Here is a 14,392-nt window from a genome sequence, read left to right on the forward strand (position 1 = left end):
CCCTTGCCTTGACTTTCTTATTCTGGATCCATCAGCACGAGATGACTTAAGGAACATTGTGAAAAATTGCTATTCATTCATTCTCTCTCTCTCTCTCTCTCTCTCTCTCTCTCTCTCTCTCTCTCTCTCTCCCTTTCTCTCCTTTAAGAAACAGAATGGTGAAAGAGAGAGGGAGAGAAGGAAAGGGCATTTTCCGAGGGAAAATAGTTTGTTATCAGCCACAGACATACTCAGAAAGGCATCAAGAAAGAATGGCTCCCTCGCCATGAAATGGAAAAACTCCTATTAGTCAGTTAGGAGATCTGGCTAAAGCATTCCCTGGAGGTTTACCCAGAGCACGCCATGTACTTTTGTTCTGGTGGATAAGAAGGCCTGTCTCAGAGCTATCTGTCAATGGCCTTGGGATCTGTTCCGTCATAATGTTGTTTCTCAGATATCACTGCCATGATTCCCGTCACCTGTCTGTTTGGTGGCTGCTTTAATTTGACCTGTAAGTCTCATCCACCTTTGTGCTCAGCCCTCACCAGGGCTTCTCAGCCTGGTGCCCCTACCCTCACATTAACGCATCAGGAGCTTGGGACAGGGGACAAATAGTTTCTCTGAGAAAGGACAGTTTCCTCACATTCCTTTTGTTTCTTTGTGGCGTTCCTGGGATGGCTGATAGGTGTGGAACTCCAGCCCACACTGTTGTTCTTCTTGACACCTAAGGGAGATGACCTTGTGAGTATACCTGAAGCACTTAGTTTAGGGCAGGGGTAAGCAGAGGATGGTCATTTTCAAACTGTGGTCCTCCAACCATCAGCAGCATCAACTGGAAACTTGTTAGAAATATTAATTCTTGGGCCCCACCCCAGACAACTGAGTGGGGAAATCTGAAGGTGGGCTCAGTTAATAAATGATTGTATTATTATTATTAGGAATTAAAATAAGAGGGGTATAAAGACTGATATATATCTCAGCTCAACTGTTCAAAATGATGAGATCAACAAACCTTTGCTGAGCTCCTCCTACATGTTCTGGTTTGAACCCTGGGGTCCTCTCACAGGTATGGGACAGGGTGATGGGCAAAATTTGTAAAAACTGAGAGGGTGGGGACTGGGAGAGGAGCATTTTCTGAGGTGACTGTGGTAGCAGAGCTGGAGGGGGGGACTCAACTGTATTCAGGAAGAAGCATTAACCTTGAGTTAGGAACATAGAACCCAGAAGGGTAAGACCATAATTTGGATGATAACAGAATCAGGCAGGTGGGGACGTAGTCTGTAAAGGAGAATCCTGTAAGTCATTCGGGACCAGATCAGAGAGTCATGGGTGGTAATGGAGCCCCATTTATATGTGGGGCATGTGGATGGTTTGATGGTTTCAAGAGCTTAGGAAGACTCTCTGCTGTGCTAGATGCCACAGCAGATTAAATCTTAATATTGCATTTTTGAAATGACATTGAGAAATATTGCAAGTGAACTCTTTTCCTGTCTCCTGCAATCACAGGGGAGTAGGAACATAGGAACATTTGCAGCCTCCCCTCACTCTTTCCTAGGAGAGAATGTGTGGTCCCTGGATTGGAGGTACTTCCTGTGGGCCATGCCTGGGGGTTCACTCTATGGAAAGGTCTTTGTCTGTCTGGTGGGAAATAAGGTTGAGGGCAAAGTATGGCCAGATTCTGCAGGGGAGTTTTGAAAGCCAGGGTAAAATACAATTAAGGAGTCATTAGAAGTTTTTGAGTTTGGGAACAAAAGAATAAAGTAGTGCCTTACAAAGCCTAATTGAAAGTGATATTTGGATGGATCAAGTAGGAGAGACTAGAAACCCTTACCAGTGATGCTCTGTAAATGGCAGACAGGCTAAAGGAGAAGAGCCTCTCTGGTGCTCCTAAATCACACCGTATTACTTAGCTCTCTGGGTTTGTTTCCTTGGTTGTAAATGAGAATTGCCTATTTCATAAACTGCCTCTTTCACAGGGTGTGACTAGCTGGTTTCTTGCATCAGATCATTCCAAACTTGGATAATTCGTGTTAGGAACCACTGAATTTGCTTGACTTAAAATTGTCATGATAAAAGCTACAGTTTAATAGAAATTGTAGAATGGCAACACAGAGATATTTTCATTATGGTGAACATATTATTAAAATGAGCAGGTTGGCATATGTCATAAAAATTAAACTGGTAGAGAGCTGAGCTTAGAATAATAATACTGAAGAAAAAGAATCCTTTCCAGTTGCAGAGTACATTATGATTTGTATTAGTTTATGTGGGCTAAATTGCTGCAAGAAAGAAGCTAAAAATGTAGCAGTTCAAACATGATGAAGGCTTGATTTCTTCTCTTCTAAGAGTTGAGCAGGGATATCCCAGGTCAGCACAGGTGGTTAGTGTGGGGGAGACAATTTCTGCTCCATGCAGTCTTTCATGGACTCAGGTTGGTAGTGGCTCTTCCATCTTCAACACATGGCTTCCACTGCTATCCCAATGACCTTCTTGGTCTCTGGCCACACAAAGGAGAACACAGAAGAGTCTGGAAGTTTTTGTGGCTGAGATCTTGACAAGTCACACATCACTTCTACTCACATCCCATTGGCTCAGACCCCATCACATGACTAAATTGCATGACCCCATCACATGACTAGATGGAAAATGCAATTTAGTTCTGTACTAAGGAAGAAAGGAAGAAGAGATGTAGTGGAGAGTTGGAATTCTTTTTGTAGGAAGTCTTACACGTAATCTATAATTTCTATTTTACTGAAGAAGTCAGTGAAACTCTTGTTAAGTGAATTCTTTGAGAATATTTTGGCTACCAGTACATGGATCTGGGAAAATTTCAAGATCATTTTATCACCTCTTTGTTTATATTCCAGCCCAAAAGTTAACTATTCATAAAGCCAAGGATTTATAGAATATCTGCAATGTGCCTAGTTCACTATCTCTATATACTTGGAATCCAGTGGTGGTCATAGTTCTACTAGCTTTCTGACTGAAGAGTGATTTCTTCATATATGAATGAACAATAAAATTCCCTTTACTTTTGATATCTGAACACTATTTGAAACCATAGTTACATATCTTATTTTCAAGATGGGTCACATTTTCTAGATAACATACATCACATATTAAATAGCCCTACATGTTCATCATGCTGTAAGTTTCTCAAGAGGAGAGGAAGTAAAATTTCTTGCTGCTTTATAAAATCTTTGTCACATCTAGCATAGAGTTTTAGAACTTGACAGGAAGAGGTTTTACTCTCAGTTCTGTGTGGTTAGCCAGTTCATTTAACCTTTTAAGTCATGCTTTCCTTTGCATAAAGAAAAGGAAAATATCCACACTGTTCATCTTGCAAGATGGTTGGGAGAAGTAAGTGATAATGAATGTGAAAGGAATATGATATTACAAAATTTGGTGGAGACATAGAATCATTATGATGATATTCCATCCGTACTCTGATTTTTTTCAGATTACTGAACACACATTTGCTATCATAAAACATTTACAATGTTGTATGTGAGGTAGGGTTTATTGTTGTCACCATTTTGCAGAAGAGAGAATTGAGATTCAGAGAGGTTAGTGGCTACTTCTTTGTCCACAGTTGGTAAGAATGAGGCATTACGTGTAACATTAAGGAAAGAACATTGCCTCTGAAGGTCAAAGACTTGTATTTGAGGATACCATCTCTGGTAAATATTAGCTGTGTAAGTTTGGAAAAATCACTTTCCTCTATTAGTCTATTTCCTAATCAGAGAGGAGTATCTTTTTCTCCTTATAACCTTACAAGGTTCTTACCAAGATAGAAATAATGTATCAAAATTCTCTCAAGATTTTTTTAATGGCTTTGATAAAAGTCAGTCATTCTTGGCTTTTCCTCTCAAGTCATTCTGTGGCAGCAGGAGCCATGTAAGTTGAACTTTATGCTGTTGCAGGTTTGTTTATTATTTAACTGAGGTCTGAGGAAAGATTGAGTGCATGAGGCTCAAGCTTTCAAAGATGGATCATCATATTATGGAATGTTAACATTGGAGGACGTTAAAGTTTAATCTAGTACAAGCTGTCGTCAAACATAGAACCCCACTAGATGGTATCTTTGAAATATTCTTTCAGCTTCAGTTGTAGTAATTCTACAAATGAGGACTGACTTATAATAAGGCACATTCTATTTGGGTATTTGGTTTAACCAATATTTATTGAGGCAGTCACTATGCTAGTGGGCTAACACAGAGGACTGGATTGTCCAATGTGACTTACATATTCAAAGATCTTACCCCATACCAAGATTTACTAGTAATTTCAGGGATAAAAGCAATCAAGTGGCATAGGCGAAGCAGGGAGAGGTCTTGGACATTCTGTATGGCTCCCCAGGTCTTTTCTTCCTGCATCAGATATGAAATCTCTGACCAACCATGATAGGTAAAGTCTCTACCTATCATGAGGCTTTGCAGGTTACTGTACACAGAGGAGAGTGTTTGTATTATCTCTATTTTATACTCCAGTTAATTGTACAACTTAGGTTAGGTGCCCTGGGAAATAATTAAATCCATAGATTCTAGGTTTGTTTGCCACAAGCGATTCTAAACAATGGACATCCTGCTAAGGACATTTCATAAATAATTACCCTCTTCTGGGAAATACAACTTTATTTGTCAGGAAGGACTGGGACTTTATCCTGTTGATATGGAGTAAGGTTGAGATACAGTCACTCCAGTGACAGTCAGCTGTGACTGCTAGAAGTCTTTTTTCTCTCTCTTTTTTTAAATCGAATTATAGTTAATTTACAATGTTGTATTAGTTTCAAGTATACAGCAAAGTGATTCAATTATAGGTTATTACAAGATATTGAGTATAGTTCCCTGTACTATATAGTAGGTCCTTTTTGTTTACCTATTTTATATAAGGTAGTTGTATATATGTATGTTTTTTCTTCTCTTTTTCAGATTGCATCTGCCCACCTACTCTGTCAAACTGATTTTACCCCTGCCCTTAGAGCTAGTGAGGAAACATGTAATTTCTCTCTAAACCAATGGCCCTCAGGCATTTGAAGACAGATCTCATGTCCCTCCCACCCCTGTCCCCAAGCTTCTCTAAGACTGGTGTCTTCATGTTATGTGGCTTCCAGAATCTACACTACTCTGGTGTCCCCTTGATTTCAGCCTCTCCCAAGTACTAGAGTTCGGTGAATGGCTGAGGGATACTACTTTCAGGGTTGGGGGAAGGGAAGCAATTCAGTCTTGGATGCCAGGAAATTGGATGCTTCATTCCTTCTAAGCCTCTATTAAATCGCCATTTTCCATGCGAAGTTCAGTTCCTTGCTCCTTTCACATTCAGATATAATTTGCTTGGCACTTCACTGATTCCAAGAAAATGTTCAAAATCCTCCATAAAGTTTCTACATACTTTTTCATGATTCTCCTGTTTCCTGTTTCTGCAGTTATGTGGGTTGCCTTTGAATGGCTATGTAAGATTAGTGCCTAGAACAATGCTTGGCACTTGATAGGTACTCACTAAATATTTGTTGAATGAATGAATAGACCCACATTCAGGAAAAACTCCGCATCTGTCTTGGTTGCTCCCTTGCTTCAAGCACTTTTTAAGTTGAGAAGAATTTACTGAAGATTGATGGTCACAACACAGCAAAGCTGCAACTTTCTGCTCTTTGTTCCTTTTCTCTATCCACGTACTGACTTAACTTTTCTCTAGGAGCTGCAGATTCTTTTCTCTCCATTATGCGTAGTAATTCAGATCTGCTTAGCTCACGCATTTAGTCACATCCCCTAAGAACATTGGTAGACTGGTGAATGTTTAACAACTGGATCTCCAAAAATTCCCACCAAGGCTGATTTCAAAGTTCCAAGGTGAAGTCATTGAAGGTAGAGTTGGGAAAAGATGCACATGGCCAGCTCTTGGGGGTATAAGCTGGCCCTACCAGTGACAGTAGTGGCTCACAAAACAAAGTCTCCACCCTCCTTAGAGGATGGTTGAGATCATAAACAGTTACTTTTTTTCTCTTACTACATTCAAATGAACTGTTTAGCATAAATTAGACTTTCAAAACTAGATTTTCTAGACTTTAAATACTAGTGCTCAACATTTTAAACCAGTGGTACCAAACTGTGAGAAGTGCTGCCCCTCAGAGGGCATTTGGAAATTCATGGGGCTATTTTTGGCTGTAACAGTAACTGGTATGCTATAGGTACTTAATGGACAAAGGTCAGGAATGCTGAATGTTCTGCCGTTGGAAAGACAGTCCTGCAGAATAAAGAATTTTCCTGCCCCCAAACTCTATAGCACAATCCTTGGAAAAGGCAGTTTTAAACTGTGCCTCCCACAAGTTGGCTTTCTGCCAGATGGTAGTCCTTTATATTCTGCTAAACTTTTGTGAGCAGAGTAATCATACCCTGCTGCTTACAGGAAAAGGAAGTCCTATGCTTAGTGACAGATGCTTATTTTATTCCTAAATGAGTGAAATAAAATGCATTGGATTGAAACTTTTTTTTCCCTATTAACCTTTAGCGGCATTTATAATGACCATGTTAAATCAAACCTCATTACAATGTAATGGGGCCTGACTGAAATACTGCAGGTATGATGCTGAGTAATTTCATAAATTATTAAATGGTAATTGAAAGTAATATGGCAGAATACATTATATTCCTGAGGGGGAAAATACGGAAGACTTTGGAGGGAAATGAAGTTGGTGAAAATATAGCATATAGAAAACGGTTGGAAGAAAGGTTGAGAAGGTCGATAGAAGACCTGAATATATCCTTTAATTTTTGGCATTGGGTTAAAACATGTAATTTTGATACTGTTGTTATGGTCCCTGCTTAAAACATTGCAGACATCTAGACTCCTTTCTCACTTCATGTGTTCAGGCATGCTTCAGGGCAAAGGAATCAAATTCAAATTATATTTTAATATTAAAAGTCTCTTGATGTCATGTGTTTATTTCAGTTCACTTCCAGCCGCCACTTGCCTAATAGCTTTTCAGAAGCTTAAAAAAATCCCAATCAGCAAAGTAATTGTGTTTATTGTGAAAAAACTAAAATAATAAAAAATATAGATTTGGAGGGAAGTCTAATTATCACACATAGCCTTCACCGTAGGTAGTGTATTCTTTCAGATCTGCACACATTATGCTTTATAAGTTTACTTTTCCAACATAGGCTCATACAATAGGGACTGTCCTACAACTTGCTGTTTTCATTTAATATTATAGCTTGGGCATCTTTCTATGTCTATACATGCAGATCTAAACTTAAACATTTATTAATTTAATTTAATTACTTTAAATTGAAGTGTAGTTGATTTACAATATTATATTAGTTTCAGGTGTGAAACATATTGATTCAATATTTTTATAGATTATACTCCATTTCAAGTTACTATAAAATAATGGATATATTTTCCTCTGCTGTACAATATATCCTTGTAGCTTATTTATTTTATACATGGTAGTTTGTACTTCTGAATCCCCTACCCCTATCTTGCCCTTCCTCCCTCCCTTCTCCCCACTGGTAACCACTAGTTTGTTCTCTGTATCTGTGAGCTGGTTTCTGTTTTGTTGTATTTATTCATCTGTTTTATTTTTTAGATTCCACATATAAGTGATAACATACAGTATCTGTCTTTCTCTGTCTGACTTATTTCATTAAACATAATACATTCTAGGTCCATCCATGCTATTGCAAATGGCAGAATTTCATTCTGTTTTATGGTTAAGTAATATTCCATTGTGTATATATATATATATATATATATATAAATATATATATATATATATATATATAATCTTCTTTATTCATTTATCTGTTGATGGACACTTAGGTTACTTCTATATCTTGGCTATTGTAAATAGTGCTGCTATGAACATTGGGGAGCATGTATCTTTTCAAATTAGTGTTTTCATTTTCTTTGGATATATACCCAGGAGTGGCATTGCTTGATTATATGGTAGTTCTATTTGTTAGTTTTTTGAGGAGGCTCCATACTGTTTTCCATAGTGGCTGCACCAATTTACATTCCCACCAACAGTGTACTAGGGCTCCATTTTCTCTACATTCTCACCAACATTTGTTATTTGTAGACTTTTTGATGACAGCCGTTCTGACAAGTGTGAGGTGATGTCTCATTGTAAACTTTTTAAAAATTAAGGTATACTGTAAAATGCACAGAATTTTAGTGTAGGTCTTTATGATTTTCCTAAATGAATGTATCCATATAGTCACCACTTAAATTAAGATATAGAATATAACCACTATCCCTGAATTCTCTTTCTTATCCCTCCCAGTCATTTTATTCAACATTACTGAATGAAATCACTCTTCTGAATTATATCACCATAGATTAGCTTTCCTTTTTCTTAAGATTAATATAAATTGAATCATTTAGCATTAACTTTTTTGAGTCTGGATTCCTTTGCTTTTATGGTTGTGAAATTTTTCCACTAATGCATGGAGTAGTAGTTAGTTCATTTTTATTGCTGCAGAGTATTGTATCGTATGACCATAACACAATCTATTTGTTGTGCTTTGATTGACTTTTAGATTGTGTTGTTTTAGGGCTACTGTGAATACCTTTATGCCTATCTTTATACCTATACATGTTTTTTGATGAATATATATATATACATTTTTCCTGGGCACATACCTAGAAGTGAAATTGCTATGACATAAGTCATGTGCATATTTAGTATTAGTTGCTACTGCCAACAGTTTTTCCAAAGTGACTGTAAGAATTTTTATTTCCATAGGCATTATATTAGGATTCTAGTTGCTCTACATCTTGGCCAACACTTTGTATGGTCATTTTTTTTTAAATTTAACTTTTAGACACTTTTGTGGCTTTCTAGTTGTAATGTATTGTGTCTATTTCACATTTCCCTTATGACTAAGGGTTGAAAACCTTATGACTAAGGGTTGAACACCTTATGAATCAGTTGGTCAATTTCTTTTGATAAGTGGCTAGACAAGTCTTTTGCCTTTATTTTATTGGGTTGTTTTCCTCTTTCTTACTGATTTATAGGAGTTTTTGTTTTTGTTTTTGTTTTGTTTTTTTAATAAATTCTGAATGTAAGTTGGATGCATGTGTTGCAAATATCTTTTCCCGCTCTCTGTTTTGCTTTTTTGCTCTTTAAGTCATCTTTTAATGAAGTTGATTTATCTGTATTTTCTTGTATTATTGTTAGTGTTTCCTGTTTTCTATTTAGGAATTTTTTGCCTACCCCAAATGAAGCTGTTATCTTATCTCCTGTGTTACTGTTTGATCTATCACAATTAGACCTATGATGCATCTAAAATTTGTTTTTGTATATGGTGTGAGGAAAGAGGTACAGTTATTTGATTTAACATAAATTATTGAAAAGACCATGCTTCTTTCACTGCATTTCATGGTCAAACTTTGTGATAAATCAGAAGTCTGTATATGATTGGAGCTCTTTCTGGAGTCTCTTCTATTTCTTTGTTTTATTGTATATCCTATCACCACTACAACACTTAGAATTGTAGTTTTATAAGATTTGGTATCCTATTATGTAAGTCATTAAGCTTTGATCTTCTTTAGGATCATATTCACTATTCTTAACCCTTTTCATTTTTATACTCATTTTATAATCATATAATCAATTTCCATGAAATTTTTGTTGGAAGCAAACTATACATTAATTTGAGAAGAATGGATACCTTTAGAATATTGAGTCTTGTAATCCATGAACATGGTGTAAGCCTCCATTTATTTAATTCTTTAATTTTCTTTTAGTAATATTTGTGTTTTTCTGTGTAGCAACCTTGCCCATTTTAAAAATTAGATTTATTCCTAGGTATTGATGCATTTTAAGGGTAGGTATACTAAAATTTGTAAATTTCATTTCTAATTGTTTCTAGAATGTAGAAATACAATCATTTTTTATATTGACTTTGTAATTGGAAATCTTGTAAAATTTACTTATTTATTTTCAGAATTTATTTGTAGTTTTTTTGCATTTTATATTTATATTGTCATGTTCTCTGAATAATACTACTTATTTCTTCCTTTAATTTTTAAGTTTATTTACTTTCTTTTTGTATCTTATTGCACTCATTAGACCTTCTATAGCAATAATGAATAGAAGAGGTGATAGCAATGTTAATGAAAATAATTATTCATGACTTTTGTTGAAATAGTAAAGGACAATCATGATAGATGTAGAGACTGTCATAGGATTTTACAATACAGGATAGAGATTCAGCTTGACTAAGAATACAACAAGGAAAAGTCAAGATTTATAGCCAAGGATCAAGGGGAGGTGGTGTTGATTAATGAAAAATTACTCTAAGGGTAGGGTAATTCTTTGCTAAATTGACCTAATAGGATTCTTGCTGAAGGCAGGCAGGGTGATCAGATATTACCTGGGAGATGGTGGGAGATGAGGACTTTGATCAAATATCAGGGTAATAAGATTTTGAGGGTGGGGATTCTGACTAAACTGATAGCAGGATTCTTGCTAAACCTAGACTCTACAAGGATAGACATGGAAGGTCACAGTTTGGGCTAGTTGAGCAGAAGGCTCAGAGGATCTTGACTAAAATTTTGGCAGCAGAGAAAATCTCAGTCTGCAGATATTCTTGTTTCATTCCCAATCTTAGGGGAAATTTTTCTAATATTCCATCACAAATATTATGCTTACTGTAGGTTTCTCTTTTTTTTTTTTTTAAACCAGATAGTCTTTATCAGATTAGAAAAGTTTCCTTCTATTTTTTCTTTTCTAGAGTACTTTTTTTAGAATCATGATTACATGATGAATTTTATCAAATGCTTCCTCTGTACTAATTTAGATGTTCGTGTGGTGTTCTTATTCATTCTGTTAATGTGGTGAACAACACAGATTAACTTTTAAAAATATTAAACCAACTTGGCATTGCTGGAATAAACCCTACATTCCTACATTGTTACAAGGCATTGTCCTTTTAGGTATCATTGCATTTGATTTGCTATTACTTTGTTTCAGACACTTGTGTGTATGTTTGTGTTCATTAGGATTAATCTGTAATATTTTGTTTTGTAATTTCATTGACAGATTTTGGGGTTGAGTTTGTACCAATATCATAAAAAGAGATACTACACTTTTTTTTTTTTCATTCCTGGGAAGAATTGATGTAAGTTTGGCATGATTTCTTATTTCTATATTTAAAAGAATTCCCTGGTTAAGCTATCTTGGACTGAAGTTTTCTCTGTGGTAGGGCTTTTACTTATGGATTAAATTCCTAAGAGATGCAGGAATATTCAGATCTCTTATTTATTCTATGTCAGTTTTGGTAAACTGTGCTTTTAAGGAATTTGTCTATTTATTCTAAGCTTTCAAGCTTATTGGCAGAAGTTGTTAATATTATCTTTCTATTATCTTTTTAATCACTGTACAAGCAGTGATAATGTTCTTTTTGATATATGTTATTTGTGCCCTTTCATTTTTTTCTTAGAATTACAAGAAGTTTATAAATTTTATTAGTCTTTAAAAATAACCAAATTTTTACTTTACTGATTTTTTACACTTTTTATTTTACTGATTTTTCTTTTATATTTATGATATAAATATAAAATATAAAATAATATATTTTAAAATAATATATTTTACATTTATGATTTTCCTTTTTCTACTTCCTTGAGTTTTATTTACTGTTCTTTTTCATACTACTTGGGATAAATATTTGAATCATGAATCTTTAGCCTTTATTATTATTTTTTAATATATGCAGTTGTGGTAACTGAAGGAAAGAGGATGTTCACATTAGGAAGGTAGACAGGTATACAAAGACCACATAATGAAGGGTGTAGAGAGGCTTATAAAGTAACATAAACTTGAGAATTTAGCTAGGTTAATGAAAGGCCGATGGGTTTTATGCTCTAGAGAGTGGTTTGTAAGTGGGGGCAGGTAGCAAACTAAGATAGAGTGTGACTACTTGGAAGATGGTTAAGGAATCCAGGTGAGAGGCAAATTAGCTGGACTGAATGTTGTCAGTGAGGTTAGAAAAATTGAATTTGCAAGGAATTTAATAATTAGAAATTTGCAGGGGTGATGAATTAGGTGTGGAAGGAGTTTGCCTTCCATTCTACCAGACATATTTTATCATACATTTTCCACCTGTCTCATGTCCCCAAATATGTCCCATGCTGACTCAGTCCTGGGTCTTTAAGAATAATATTCACTCTATCTAGAGTACCCTTTCTCTCCCTATCTACCTGAATGGCTAATGATTCCTCCTCATACTAATTCAGAAGTCATTTCATCCACGAAGATTTCCTTGAATCCCTGACTGGGTTAGCACCTCTGCTACATGCTCTTATGACAGACTGAACTTCTATTCTCACATGGCAATTAACACACTCGATTATTTACTGTTTCAAATTTACACTAATAAACGTTGAGGTTAATGAGAGCAGGGCAAAAAATATAAACATTTAAAGCTATACATTTTTCTTTTTTTTTTTTGAGAAAGAGATTTATATAAAAAATCTTAGAATGATAGAAATAGGGATCTTTTAACTTAATAAAGTATATCTATATGAAACTTGCAGCAAAATATCACAGTGAAAGGTGAGGAATAAGATAAGGGTCTAAACACTGATTTATTCATCTGTCACAAACTTTGGAATAATGGAATTTTATTATAATTCAGTTCAAAATGTTAAAAATTTTTTTTCATTGTGCTTTTTATCTTTTTACCCTTGTGTTGCTTACAAGGGCATTGCTTGATTTCTTAAATCCCAAACACTTGTGGATCTTTCTAGTTTTGTTTTTGTTATTGATTTCTAGCTTAATACCATTGATGTCACAGAACATATTTTGTCATAATTATTCTTTGAAATTTGCTGATATGCTTTATAGATCAGCATAAGATCATTTGGTAAATATTCCATGTATATTTGAAAAACATGTTACTCTGCAGTTGTTGGATGCCATACTGTATACAGGATCATTTAGTTAAATTGGTTAATCATGATATTCAAATCTGTGACATCCTTACTGATTTTTTGGGGGTTGTTTGTTGTACCAGTCACTGAGAAAACTGTGTTAAAACCTCTAACTACACTTATAGATTTTTCTTTTTGTCAATTTTTGGCATAAATATGTTGATACTACATTTTTCAATGTATGGAAATTTAGAATTTTTATATCTTTTTTTGATTTACTCCTTTATCATTATAAAAACTATTTTTAGTAATACTTCTTACCTTAAAGTTATATATAAGGTCAATATAGATATATTCATTTTCATTTATTTATTTATTTATTTATATTTTTGGCTGCATTGGGTCTTTGTTGCTGTGTTTGGGCTTTCTCTAGTTTTGGCACGCGGGGGCTACTCTTTGGTGTGGTGCATGGGCTTCTCAACATGGTGGCTTCTCTTCTTATAGGGCACAGGCTGTAGATGCACAGGCTTCAGTAGTTGTGGCATGCGGTCTTCAGTAGTTGTGGTGCACAGCTCTAGAACACAGCCTCAGTAGTTGTGGCACACGGGCTTATTTGTTCTATGGCATGTGGGATCTTCCCGGACCAGGGCTCGAACATGTGTCCCCTGCATTGGCAGGCAGATTCTTAAGCACTGTACCACCAGGGAAGCCCCATATTAGTTTTCTTTCAATTAATTTTTTGCCTGGTATATTTCTCTATTCTTTGATTTTTCAAACATTTTTATACCTATATTTAAGATATGTTTCCTCACTATCCCAGTGTGACAATCTTTGTTCTTAATGGAAATAGTTAATCTATTTATATTTAATAAAAGTTGTTTGTTTATTTAAATTAATTTTGCCTTCTTATTAGTTGCTTAGCCTATTTGTCTTATTCACTTCTATATTTTTCTTTCTTGTAGGATTAAACATATTTCACAAATTATATTTTCCTCTATTAGTTTATTTCATATATATATATATATATACACACACATGCATATAATACACAATAAAATTTTATTATGCTTTTTATGATTATCCTAGAGATTGCAATATGCATCCTTGACTTATTAAAGTCTAATGCAGTTTAGTATGTTTACCATTTTATGGATAATACAAGGACCTAAGAATATTTTAATTCATTTTAGCTCTCTACCAACTCATGTACAATTGCTATTGTGTATTTTGATTCTCTCTATATTTTAAACACCAAAATGTTTTATTATTTTGTTTTATGTAGTAAATATTCATTTATCATTCCACATATTTTCCTTTACTGTTGTATTTCATTTCTTTTTATGTTAATATGTTTCTATCTGGGATTACTTTTCTGCCTAAAGAATTGCATTTAGTATTTCCTTTCTTATAGATCTGCTGATCACAAATTCCATTTTTATTTTTCTGAAAATGTACTTGGCCTTCATTTCAAAAGATATATTTATTTCATTAGAGAAAACATTCTAGCTTGGTAAGTTTTTTTTTTTCTTTGTTA

This window comes from Hyperoodon ampullatus (assembly GCF_949752795.1).
Source record: "Hyperoodon ampullatus genome assembly, chromosome: 1".
Taxonomy (NCBI): Eukaryota; Metazoa; Chordata; class Mammalia; order Artiodactyla; family Ziphiidae; genus Hyperoodon; species Hyperoodon ampullatus.